Consider the following 12,937-nt stretch of genomic DNA (forward strand, 5'->3'; position numbering starts at 1 on the left):
CTTAGTGCTGCATTCTAGATGTCGACGTATACATCAAAAAGCCCCAAAAAACACTCCATAAACTGGGATTGACTTATATTTATTTTATTTATTTATTAGTGTCACAAGTAGGCTTACATTAACACTGCAATTTTAGGGTACTTTGAAAATCCCCTAGCTGCCACACTCTGGCGCCTGTTCAGGTACACTGAGGGAGAGTTTAGCATAGTCAATGCACCTAACCAGCAAGTCTTTCGGGCTGTGGGAGGAAACCAGAGCACCCAGAGGAAACCTACGCAGGCACGGGGAGAACATGCCAATTCCATACAGACAGTGACCGAAGTTGGGAATCGAACCTGGGACCCTGGTGCTGTGATGCATCAGTGCTAACCACTGAGCCACCGTGCCACCCATCATGTTGAGCATGAAAGTGAAACACCGCTGTGGGCAGTTGTTATTTTGAAATGTTATCTGCTTCTGATGCAAAGGATGGGCATGTCTTAAACTCTTGTGCACCTTTGCAATATAGCCTATGTTGCCTGCTTGATCCCATGTGCCCAGTTGTAAGGTAAGGTGAGTAAAATATGCACTTGTGGGGAGAAAAAATTGAGACTGACTCCCAGTGTGAGTACAGCATGTTGTGACCGCTTATGTTTGCTGAGAGTGAGCAAAAACATAATTTTGAGGGTCGCCTTATACACCAGCTTGACTAATACACTACGATTTACAGTAATTTAAAATATCCTGCATCCAATAAACTTAAGTTAGCAACATAACCTATGCAGATTAAACAGTGCACACAACCAGAATAATTACTGACAATTTCAAAATGAACACCCTCGTTGGATGAAGTATGTTATCCGTGAAATACTAGCACTTTTTCCACCGCTTTGTTTTTTTTTAAATTGGCAATGTTTTCAGGAACACGCGTCTGGCCAAATGCTTTTTATTGCTTGTAAACAAACACATCGGACTTTCCTGTCTTCATAGGGTCACGTTTCTGTTAAAAGTCGAAAATCGGATGAATTATAACAGAACCATAACTATAACAATTAGCTAAGGGTATGGGAACATTGCATCAAATACATTAGAAATAAATTGCAACACGTTAAATCATAGAATCCCTACAGTACAGAAGGAGGCCATTCGGCCCATTGAGTCTGTACCGACCACAATACCACCCAGGCCCTATTCCTGTAACCCCATACATTTACCCTGCTAATATCCCTGACACTAGGGTCAATTTACCATGGCCAATCAACCTAATCCACACACCTTGGGAGTGTGGGACGAATCTGGAGTACCCAGAGGAAACCCACGCAGACACGGGGACAAAGTGCAAACTCCACACAGACAGTGACCAAGGCCGGAATTGAACCTGGGTCCCTAGAGCTGTGCCACTGTGTCGCCCCAAATAACTTCATCCCAAATGGGACATGAACCACAATCTCTGGCTTAGTGGGCCAGTGCCTTATGCATTCGGCAAATGCAACAGGATTTGAGAATCGGAGCAGATATATCATAGGTTTGGGATAGGTACACCTGTCTCAGTGTCATCCATTTTGGGTGCTTGCCATAGTTGATTCAATTTACAGACGTCGACAGGGAGTGGTGTGCCAAGTGTGTGAAGGACGCTTTGCTGATCTCAAGCTTTCTCCTCAAGCCAGTTGCCCCCAGAGATGGGTGACTGAGTAGGGCTTCCTTTTGACATTGAGCATAACTAGGACAATGAATAGGGACCATGTAGAGCAGGCTAAGCTGCTAGGAATGCAGTGAGGAAAAGGTTGAGAAGGGCTCGCACCAAGAAGCCATATCAGCTGGAGGTCTTCACAAAGCAAACCCAATAAAGAACAGACTGCAGGAGTGTTTTGATATCCCGGGAGCTCCTTTGCACATTGGTACATCAAAGCATGATGGTTGCACTCTGAGCTTCCATTACAGCACCCAGAAAGTGGGCCAATATCATCCAGACTCGAAACGTTGGCTCTGTTCTGTCTCCACAGATGCTGTCAGACTTGCTGAGGTTTTCCAGCATTTTCTGTTTTTGTTTCACATTCCAGCATCCGCAGTAATTTGCTTATAGATTTTATGGGCCAATATCTTGTTAGGATGCTGTTTTTCTGCAATGGAAGCTGAGGTATCAGCCATCAGACACTATACCATGGTCGAGTCGACAAGCGTGCTCAAAATGTTGCTCACCACTCCCACACTGGGAAGGGTAGACTCCAAGCTATCACCAAAATGCTTGCCAAATTGTTGCAGAGGGTGGTGGGAATCTGGAATGCACCACTTGGGAAGGTAGCGGAGACCGGAAACCTTACAACCTTTAAAAAACATTTGGATGAGTACTTGAAATATCATAACATTCAGGGATATGGGACAAGTGCAGGAAAGTAGGATTACAGCACATTCAATGGTAGTTATTGTCAATGCAGAGTCGAAGGGCCGAAAGGCCTTTTTGTGCTGCATGCCTCTATGACTCTATGGGGGAGATCTTACTGACTTGTCCCACCAGTTGATAGGCGGGATGGGCAGGCAAGATCGTGCAAGAAGCAAAGAATCAAGTTGGCGCCTGATTTTCACCTATTGCGATCTTACTGGGCCCGGATTTCCAGTGAGATTAGCCTCGCACCCAGAGATATAATACTTAAATAATGATGTAAATATTATTAATGAGCCTGGGATGCAATTGTCTGGGTTCACTTGCCTTAGCGGCCTCGCCGGTGAAGTCTTCACTGGCGAGGATCACATATGGTCCCCATCAACAGTGACGTGATGAGGTGGCCTCACCGGTAGGATCAGAGGCTATTGAGGCTCCCTGGGAGGTGGGGGCAGAGGGGCAGTACCTCTTGGGCAGTGCCAGCCTTGGACCCTGACACTGCCTACCAGGCACGATGGTACTGCCCACAGGGCACCAGGCAGTGGTAAGGGGGCATGCCCTGAGGAGCGAGGCCTAAGGAGAAGAGTGGGGCCATGATGGGGGTGGGGTCTAAGGAGAGGTGGGTGAGGGGGAAGCTGCATACTCTGGAGGCAACAGTCCATCATAGAGCATCAACTTTACCGTTGACAGCTTCACATTCAGGTCACCATCTTGAACAACTTCAACAATTCTATGAAGCTCATAATACTGCACATAGAACCAGTGTCTCTCTGACACTTCACATGAAACTGATGTTCACCTTCCGCAGTCATCATTCCTACAATCAAAAACCACTTTCTGCCTTGAGACTTGAAGGCACCAACATGTTCTCGAGAGTAGATTTGTCAGAATCGTCATTCAACATCTATCTAGCAATGATCTTTGTACACTTGCTTTTCTTCTTTCCAGCTAAACATTTGCAGGCAAAGTCGTTCAGCCTCTCACAGCCAGAACACTGCTTTGTTCACATTGGGTATGTTTCCATTTCCTTCTTGTAGTGTTTTCCACAGCATTTTCATCCTGTGCTCTGGTCTTTTTGCAGGACCTTCTGAGAATTCTCCTTCCTTTTTATTATTGACGTGCCCTTGGATGGCTTGGACTGCTGCATAGCATAGTGTACAGCCTCATCGGTTCTCCCATCACAGCTGTTGATTAGTCACCTCAGAACTTCCATACATTCAGTGACTTCCTTGAGAATGTACTTTTCGTCTCTCAGCAGACATGCTGTCCCGATTGGATCTCATGTTCCTACGGCGATCCTATCTCTGATGAGATCATTGTCCTGTTGTCCAAACTCAGATGATGCAGCTAGATTTCTCACTGCGCTCGCATCCTGATCAATATTCTCCCTCTTTTTATGAGCTTCACTGTTAAACACATAGGCCAAAACTTTCAGGCTATTCCCGCCAATGGGATCTTCTGGTGCCGACGGCAACACCCGACAGCAGGTTCCCCAGGGTGCGAACAAAGGCAAGACCAGAAGATCCCACTGCTGGCCAATGGCTGACCATCTCTGCTGCTGCAAAGGTGCCCTGGGGTGGGGGAAGGTGGAAAGTCCGACTCGTAATGTTCACAAATAACATTCGTAGAGTTCAAAGTTCATCTTCAAGGCCTCCATAATTTCACAGGTGTGGCTTTTCTCTTGTGCAGCTTGTGGCATTCTTTCCCATCAATAACAACAGGGTTGCTATTCAAATTTGTTCAGGTTTCATGTTCAACTCTGTGGCAATCTGATTATTCTGCCATTTAGACTGGAAGAATTCCCAACTCTCTCTCAAATCCACCTTCATGTTTATTGGAGCAGGTACTGGAAATTTCAAAGCCATAGTGATTCACTCAGCTGTAAATGCCCTGCACCAAATTACAGGACTCAATTTTAAGCTGTTCTCTGCTTTTTTTTTACATATGCTCTCTGACAACTACTAAAATCCATTCAATCCCAGTTGCTCACTTCTGATACCATGTTCCACATGGTGTGTAAAATTGCTACTACCTGAAAGCTTCTCTTTACATCTCATGACATCAAATGTAACATGTATATGGCAAGCCACAGAGCACAAAGCCATTTTCACCAAACAATGCCCACCCACAGTTTATTTTTGGAGAGGCAAAGATTTACCATTTTAGCCCCATAGAGTCCACCAAAGCACACATATCTGCGACGACTTTTGCCAACTTTTACAGATGCACCATAGAAAGCATCCTTTCTAGTTGCAACATAGCTTGGTATGGCTCCTACTCTGACCAAGACCGCAAGGAACTATAGAGGGTCTTGTACAAAGCCCAGTCCATCATGCAAACCAGCCTCCCATCCATTGACACTGTCTACACTTCCCGCTGCATTGGAAAAGCAGCCAGCATAATCAAGAACACCATGCACCCCGGACATACACTCTTCCATCTTCTTCCCTTGGGAAAAAGATACAAAAGTCTGAGGTCACGTACCTACCGACTCAAGAACAGCTACCGTCAGACTTTTGAATAGACCTACCTATATTAAGTTGATCTTTCTCTACACCCTGGCTATGTCTATAACATTACATTCTGCACCTTCTCCTTTCCTTCTCTATGAAGGGTATGCTTTGTCTGTATAGCACGCAAGAAACAATGCTTTTCATTGTACACATGTGACAATAATAAATCAAATCAAATCAAATGGCATAATCCTTCCATCGGGATTGTTGAAACAAACTTCATTATCCCTTAACCTTGGCAATTTCTTTCCATTTGACTATAGGCGATTACTGGTGCCCTTTTCCAAATTTACCAAATTATGGACTTTGACACCAGAGCCTAAGTCTTCCTGCACCCAGTGTTTGAAGTAGATAAATCATAGAAATCATAGAAACCCCACAGTACAGAAAGAGGCCATTCGGCCCATCGAGTCTGCACCGACCACAATCCCACCCAAGTCCTACCCCCATATCCCGACATATTTACCCGCTAATCCCTCTAACCTATGCATCTCAGGACGCTAAGGGCAATTTTTAGCATGGCCAATCAACCAAACCCGCACATCTTTGGACTGTGGGAGGAAACCGGAGCACCCGGAGGAAACCCACGCAGACACGAGGAGAATGTGCAAACTCCACACGGACAGTGACCCAAGCCGGGAATCGAACCCAGGTCCCTGGAGCTGTGAAGCAGCAGTGCTAACCACTGTGCTACCGTGCCGCCCATCCAATGGCAAGAAACACACCGGAGGTCGTGATTTCCTCATTCTAATGAATGCTTCCACTTCATTGCTGATTGTTTGATGGAAGAGGCACAAAATGGGGAAATGGTGGAGAGTGACCAGAGCATTTGGAAAACCATCCCCCACCTCTCCCTGACCCCTCTCCCCCGACCCTGTATAAAGGCAAAATGAAACTGCAGATGTCAGACCTAAACGTAGACTGCTCAGGACAAAGATGAGGAGAAATTTCTTTACACAGAGAGTGGTCAAACTACGGAATTCACTACCACAGCAAGTAGTTGAGGCCAAAACATCAAATGTTTTTAAGAAGCAGTTGGATGTAGCACTTGAGGTGAAGGGAATCAAAGGTTATGGGTGAGAAGGCAGGATCAGGCTATTGAGTTGGATGGTCAGCCATGATCATAATCAATGGTTATGATGAAAGGGCCAAATGGCCTCCTCCTGCTCCTATTTTCTATGTTAAAACAAGGATGGACTCAGCAGCTGAGTCACCGTCTGCAAACTGGTCCAGGTGGGTACCCAGGGATGCTGACTGACACGTTGAGTGATTTGAAGCGATTTAGTGTCCTGGACAACTGCTGGGACATGGTCTAGGAGCCTCGACCTGCATGTTTATGAACGTCATTCAATTAAATGTGGGAGTGTATTTTTCACACATGTGTTCACCCTTCTTGACATGTACTGTCGCGAGATTAGCACCATGTAGTGGAATGCTATTTATAAGAGGGGGAAACTGAAGTTGAGCTGCTGAGCACTTTATCAGTATCCTGTACCTCCAGCAGAAGGCAAATGCTCCCGCTAATATTCACAGTCAAGGATATATCTGTCAGTTGCGGTCTGGTCCAGCTACATCCACTCAATAAAACGTTTTACCCATTCTTCTAACCCATCAAGAGAAGAAAGTGCAGAGGGAATTTCCCCAGCCTCAGAAGTAAAAGGTAAAAAAATAAAATTTGCTCGGATCCTCTGAGTGCTCTTTCGGAATCCGTGCCTTCGTCTATTTCTTATTTTACATGGAATCTTGTCTTGATAGAATCGGATCTCAGCGGGGGTCTGTGTAATGATAGATTGTGTAAGTTTAATTATTGCTTTCATTGGAATTGTGGAGAAAATTGGGGCATTCTAGAAAAATATGCAGACGGGAAACTTTTTTTAAAAATCCTATATTTATCTCGATGTGTATTTGTATTAATGTACTTACACAATAGTGCAGTAAAGGTATCAGAACTCACATTTTAAGATTATAGGAACATATTTGGTAGCAAAGGCAGGATGTTTTTAAATAGTGAGAAACTATTTCCTGTTTTTGGGTTATCTGCGGTTGAGATACCGCGTTTTCTCCATTTTACCATTCAAGTTTAATAATACTTTTGAATATATATGTATGTACGGCAGCTTAAATGTTGAACATCACAGGGAGATTTTCAGTGGGAACTCCGGAATGGGTGGAACCTCAACTCTAGGTGATCATCACCAATGGAAATAGTGACATGTTGGCCATTACGTATTTTATTTATTCGGCAATTCCAATTTCTCTCTTTATATGATTAACTTTAAGCTCTCTTGTGGATTATTTTATAAGCAGAGCATGAAGAATTAACTTTGTGGCTGAAAGAATTCAGCGGAGCCTGTAGGTGAGGAGTTTTCGCTATTGTGACGGATCCCTCTATTATCTCTTCACTCCCTTTCCCTAGCCTGCATCCTCCTCTGCATCAAATGCTGAACTTCTCTCCCTTTCAAGGAGGCACAGTGGGTAGCACAGCAGCCTCACAGTGCCAGGACCCGGGTGCGATTCCCAGCTTGAATCACTGTCTGTGCGGAGTCTGCACGTTCTCCCCATGTCTGCGTGGGTTTCCTCTGAGTCCTCCAGTTTCCTCCCGAAAGACGTGTTGGTTAGGTGCAACGGCCATGCTAAATTCTCCCTCAGTGTACCTGAACAGGCACCGGAGTGTGGCGAATGGGGGATTTTCACAGTTACTTCATTGCAATGTCAATGCAAGCCTACTTGTGACACAAATAAATAAACTTTAAACAATGGTCCACAGAGATTCCTTAGACAGGTTTCAAGGGAAAAGGAACTTAAGTTATATGGATAGATTGGAGAAACTGGGGCTGTTTCCCTGGGAGGAAGAAGGTTTACTCCGGTTTCCTCCCATAGTCTGAAAGATGTTAGATCAAGCCGGGGATGGGGTGTAATGCCCCATCCTGTCAACCTGGTGTTGTGAGACTTCTTACTCATCCTGTCAGCTTGGATCTTGTTTGATCAAGCCCAAGATGGGGTGCAATGTCTCATCTTGTTAGCTTGGAAATTATTTGTCCCTTGCATGAGGACCATGAATGGGATTCAATTTGAATTCGTTTTTTTGGTTGGAAATAAAGTACCGAAAGGTACCAAAAAAAACAAGGAAAAGCTGTTTCCAATTGGGGCAGAAACATTGGTCACCAGAGGACAAAGATTTAGGATGAATGGCAAAACAACCTGGAGCATTGGGAGGCAACTTTGTAACTCAATGAGATGGCGTTGGAAATGGACTACTTGAAAGGTTGGTGGACGCAGAGTCAATAATTACTTTTAAAAGTGAATTGGATAAATACTTGAACATTTGCAAAAACATGCAGGGCTACAGGAAAGCTGGTACACGCATAATGGACTGAATATCCTCCTTCTAAGCTGTATCAGTCTATGATCTCAACACTCTATACATTTCGGCCGCCAGATTATTATTTTTTTTGCTTTTCATTGTCAGGAAATTAAACCTTGCTTAAGATCTGATTCAGCATCTTCATTATGTTTTATAGCAAGGTGACTACATAAATATAATTCTTCATCTCCGACTAAAGGATAGCTGCAGCATAAGTGATTTTTCTAGCACTCATAGTTCATACAGAAGCAGCTGCGAACCTCATTATCTGTTATGTTATAAAATTCAAGCTTTAAAATATTTGTTTATATTTATCTGCTTATATGAAAGATGTGGTCTATTGAAAAGCCTCCATCCATCCTGTGAACTGAGTTTCTATGTTTAACAGTGAAGCAATTCTCCATGTAATTTCCCATCATGAGCTCTGTCTTCAAAGCATAACCCCTTACTGCCCACTCTGAAAAAGTCACTCCGACAACAAGCATTACAGATTTAATGAAAGCTTCCTTACTTAACGCAAAAGAATTCACCACAATTGACTTATTAAATAAAAGTATTCACAATCAAATGCGATATCAATGCAAACAAAAGTCTTGCATCTAGTTTGTTACCAGCGTACATCAGTCTGTTAGGGACCGTTATGGTACATAGTTTAAGATAGGAAAACAAGCCAACAAGTTTCTGCTTGGTTTCCAGATCTTGATAACCTAGACCTTCCCTGGAACAACTATGAACCTGTAGAAACTTTCTTCGTGCTCTGAGGGAGGAATTTTAACTTAATCATGCATTACGAGTGGGTGGGGTATGGTGAGCCAGTGAGTGGGAACATGGTATTTAGTTGCACGTGGGAGCCCAGATATAGAGTGCCTCTATCAGTAGCTTATTAACCCAAATGCCTCACACCCCACACCCCCTCCCCCTACCCCCCGGATCTTGTTTCCTCAAAACAGTAATGCAAATGCATCTCACTTGAGGGTCCTGACCAAACAGCACAAGTAAGCATTATTACAGCCCATTTGGGTCAATTTCAATTGGACTATTTATAGTGGAAGTGCAAAGATAACAGTTGAGGGATTGTGGAGATGGAGGACAGAAAAGGAATAAATACTCTAATAGAGTCTCATTGTGCTAAGCCTGTGCCATGCTTCACTGAAGCCTCCCTGAATTTAATACTGCGGACTGTAAGGCCCTGCAGGAGATACTCTGTCCCACCGATTGGAGGAAGAAGCTTGCATTTTTAAACAAGGTGTAGTGGAAGATTGCTCTCAAGAGGTGGGCAGCAGGAGTGTGGTGTCAGGCCTGTGGATTCGATGCTGAAAGTGGTTTGATGACCTAAGCAGGACAGGAAAAGTGAGTACAGTGGCATATTCAACCATACTTTGATATGTGTGTCACATCAACCCCCTCACTCCATCTTCTCAAGCCGACATCACTACATCACTCCGCTCACCACCTGAACTTGCAGACAAAGATCATTTAGGACTGAGATCAGGAGAAATTTATTCTCTCAAAGTATTGGGAATCTTTGGAATTCTCCAGCCCAGAGATTTGTGGATGCTCCACGTTTGAACATATTTAATCATCGAGGAGTCATAGAGTCATAGAGGTTTATAGCATGGAAACAGGCCCTTTGACCCAACCTGTCCATGCCGCCCAGTATGCAATAGGGTGATCTTTTTGGTCTCAAGGAATCAAAGGATATAGGGAATGGACAGAAAAGTGGAGTTCAAGCCCTAGATCAGCCGTGATCACATTGAATGGTGGAGCAGGTTTAATGGGCCACGTGGTCTACTCCTGCACCTACTTCCTACGTTCTTGTACATCCATCTCTCTCTGTCTATGCATTTCCTCACCTTCTCATCTGTCAATAGAACAGAACTAGAGGGAGAGGCAGAGAAACAAAGGCCATGCTCCAGTCATCTGACTTCTAACATCTGCAGAGGGGGAGATGCTGGAGAGCAGTAGAATTTTGGCTTGCCTGAGTGTTGGAGATGGCACCTCCTAGCTACCTAGGGACAGAATTAAATATCAGGCAGCCACTTGACAATACTCACTCATGCTGACTTGATGTCAATATGATCTTGTACATAATGATCACTGAAAACATTATTACTTTGACAGTTCTAATTCATCCGTAATCATCCAAGGCACTATTAAACATCCTTCAGGAGGCAATCTAGGATGGTGATGAAGACTCCTGAGAGGATCTCACACACTCTGAGGGTGTACCATCAGAGGACACAGTCAGATTATGCACCAGGTCAAATAATGACATTTCAGTTAGACCAGTAAAGAAGATAGTTGGATTTTCACCTGGGCTGGTTCTTATAGCCCCCTGCCTGACATGTTTTTTGGCAATAGAGCACATAAATATCACAGGTGGCTAACCCCCTCACCTCCAAAACCCATTCCTCCAGCCCTCATCAACACCCATACTTAGGATGCCCAATCCCTTCCTTCCCCAAAGGAAGGAGTTGTCGATGAAGAGATGTCTTCTGGAGCAGCAGCAAAGAATGCTTGATGTTCTGGCAGGCTTTCCGACTGCATTGTACGTGCTTGCAGAGAGAATGAAGGAGCATGTCCGAGTGGCATGATGTCAGAGACATTTGCAATGTCCTCATCCATGGAATGAGTGGCTACATGAAGCATCAACTGCAATGATGAAATGAGTGAAGCAGGCCCTCACCAATGGTTTGCAAAGTATGAATGCTACATTTAAACAGGATTGTTGGAAATCCCAGGCTTCTCTGTTATTTGACCCACCGATCTGGAGCAAGGTTTTCTCCAGCGCATTGATGGCAGGTAAACGTGGATGGACTATAAGAGGGTTGATGGTGAAAGGGATTCTGTCCAAAACACTTCCACTTCTCACTTGTTGTTCCCACCTCACCCCCAGAGTGAGGAACCCTTTTGCCCATTTGGCATAAAGGGGTATCATTTTAACTGTGGGTGATAGAATAAAATGGACATCATCAACTTGACTACCATTAAACATTCTGCTTGATGGGAACCGCATTCCATAGACTGGAATATGTTTTCAATCCTTACTTCCCTTGGAAGATTTGTATTCTCAATATTGCTACACCAGGGACTTTACACTCTTACACCTCCTGTGCATACTGTCTTGGGTGGGTGACGTGATGGCTGACTGAACCCAAATGTAAAATCTGAGCTCAGTGAAAACTTGGCAGTAAAAACCCCTTCATACCCGCCCCCTCCCCTCACCACTCCCACTCCACTATTACCAATTGAAACATTGAATGTATTTGGAGATTTAGGGAAATCCTCTCCTTATCCCTTATGCTAAAATGGTGAACACCAAGTTTATTTATTAGTGTCACCAGTAGGCTTACATTAACATTAGAATGAAGTTACTGTGAAAGTCCCCTGGTTACCACACTCTAGCGCCTGTTCTGGTACACTGAGGGAGAATTTAGCATGGCCAATGCATTAACTAGCACGTCTTTCGTACTGTGGGAGGAAACCAGAGCACCCGGAGGAAACCCACGCATACATGGGGAGAATGTGCAGACTCCACACAGACAGTGACCCAAGACAAGAATCGAACCCAGGTCTCTGGCGCTGTGAGACAGCAGTGCTAACCACTGTGCCACCGTGCCGCCCAGTCTGAAAGGGCGCTCCTATGAAAGTCTAGCATTGGTGGGAGGGGTGCATGGTGTCAATATCTAACTAATAGTATAGTAGTACTATAATAATAGCATTTGTGACCTGGTCTGGGTGCTTAAGTCTTCCCAGTGTGTGCTACCTCAAGCTATTCAAGACCGATGAGCAAACATGTGGTCAGAAACACCGCACAAATTACGAAACTGCATTATTTCACCATGAGGAAATTTACTGACCAACAGCAGCAATCAGATTTCCGTTAACTCATTAGTTGCTGCTTTAAATTGTATAAAAAGAATGTAATCATTTTGCTTTTTGTATTCTTTTTCTGCTGCACACAACTCAGTTATTATTTGTAAATTTTCTACCCACTTGTTATTGATGTGGATTGTCCCTGTACAGCCTGGATATAGAAAAGCTTCTTCCCTACCGTATATTAAGTTGATCTTTTGCTACACCCCCTGGCTATGACTGTAATGTTACATTCTGCACCCTCTCCTTTCCTTCTCCCCGAAGTACTCTATGAATGGTATGCTTTGTCTGTATAGGGCGCAAGAAACAACTTTTCACTGTATGCCAATACATGTGACAATAATGAATCAAATCAAATCAAATTGTTTTTCTACAGGAGTAGGGTGAACCTGATAACTCTGTCATGCAGTTGTCTGATGTTCTCACACATTGAACCTGGTATAAAGAGCAATGACTCCCAACTCCATCGCCAGCTGGTTGTCAGCAGGGTGGGTGTGAAAACTCCTATGATGTATCTTTTCTTCCACATTTGCACATAGCAGCTGAAAATCTCACCACCTAACGTAAGTGTGACGTTTCCCAAACCAGTCCTTGGATCACTGCAAGGGGAAGCATCTGCAGGCAGTAATCGGAACAAATCAATGTATTCATCTTGAGACAGTTGCTGATTCTGGATTGTTAAACCAAATTGATAATTTGATCAGGTAGAAATGTGGCACTAACTGTCTAATGCATGTAATTGTCATCAGGTTGCTTGGTACCTATAGTCAATTGAATTCTTGAGTCAATTAACATGGCTAATAGCATATATCGCTTATAAGCTGG

General features: G+C 44.0%; 1 protein-coding gene across 1 annotated transcript in view; it reads left to right on the plus strand.

Moving 5' to 3' along the window:
- Positions 1-6,340: 6,340 nt before the first annotated feature.
- The window catches only part of LOC144498510 (sodium-coupled neutral amino acid symporter 1-like), a 50,339-nt gene continuing 43,742 nt past the window's right edge, over positions 6,341-12,937 (plus strand). Inside the window, exon 1 of the mRNA XM_078219730.1 lies at positions 6,341-6,532. The gene's annotated coding sequence lies outside the window, so the exon portion shown is untranslated. The remainder of the gene's footprint in view (positions 6,533-12,937) is intronic.

The sequence above is a fragment of the Mustelus asterias genome, chromosome 9 (assembly GCF_964213995.1).
Source record: "Mustelus asterias chromosome 9, sMusAst1.hap1.1, whole genome shotgun sequence".
NCBI lineage: Eukaryota > Metazoa > Chordata > Chondrichthyes > Carcharhiniformes > Triakidae > Mustelus > Mustelus asterias.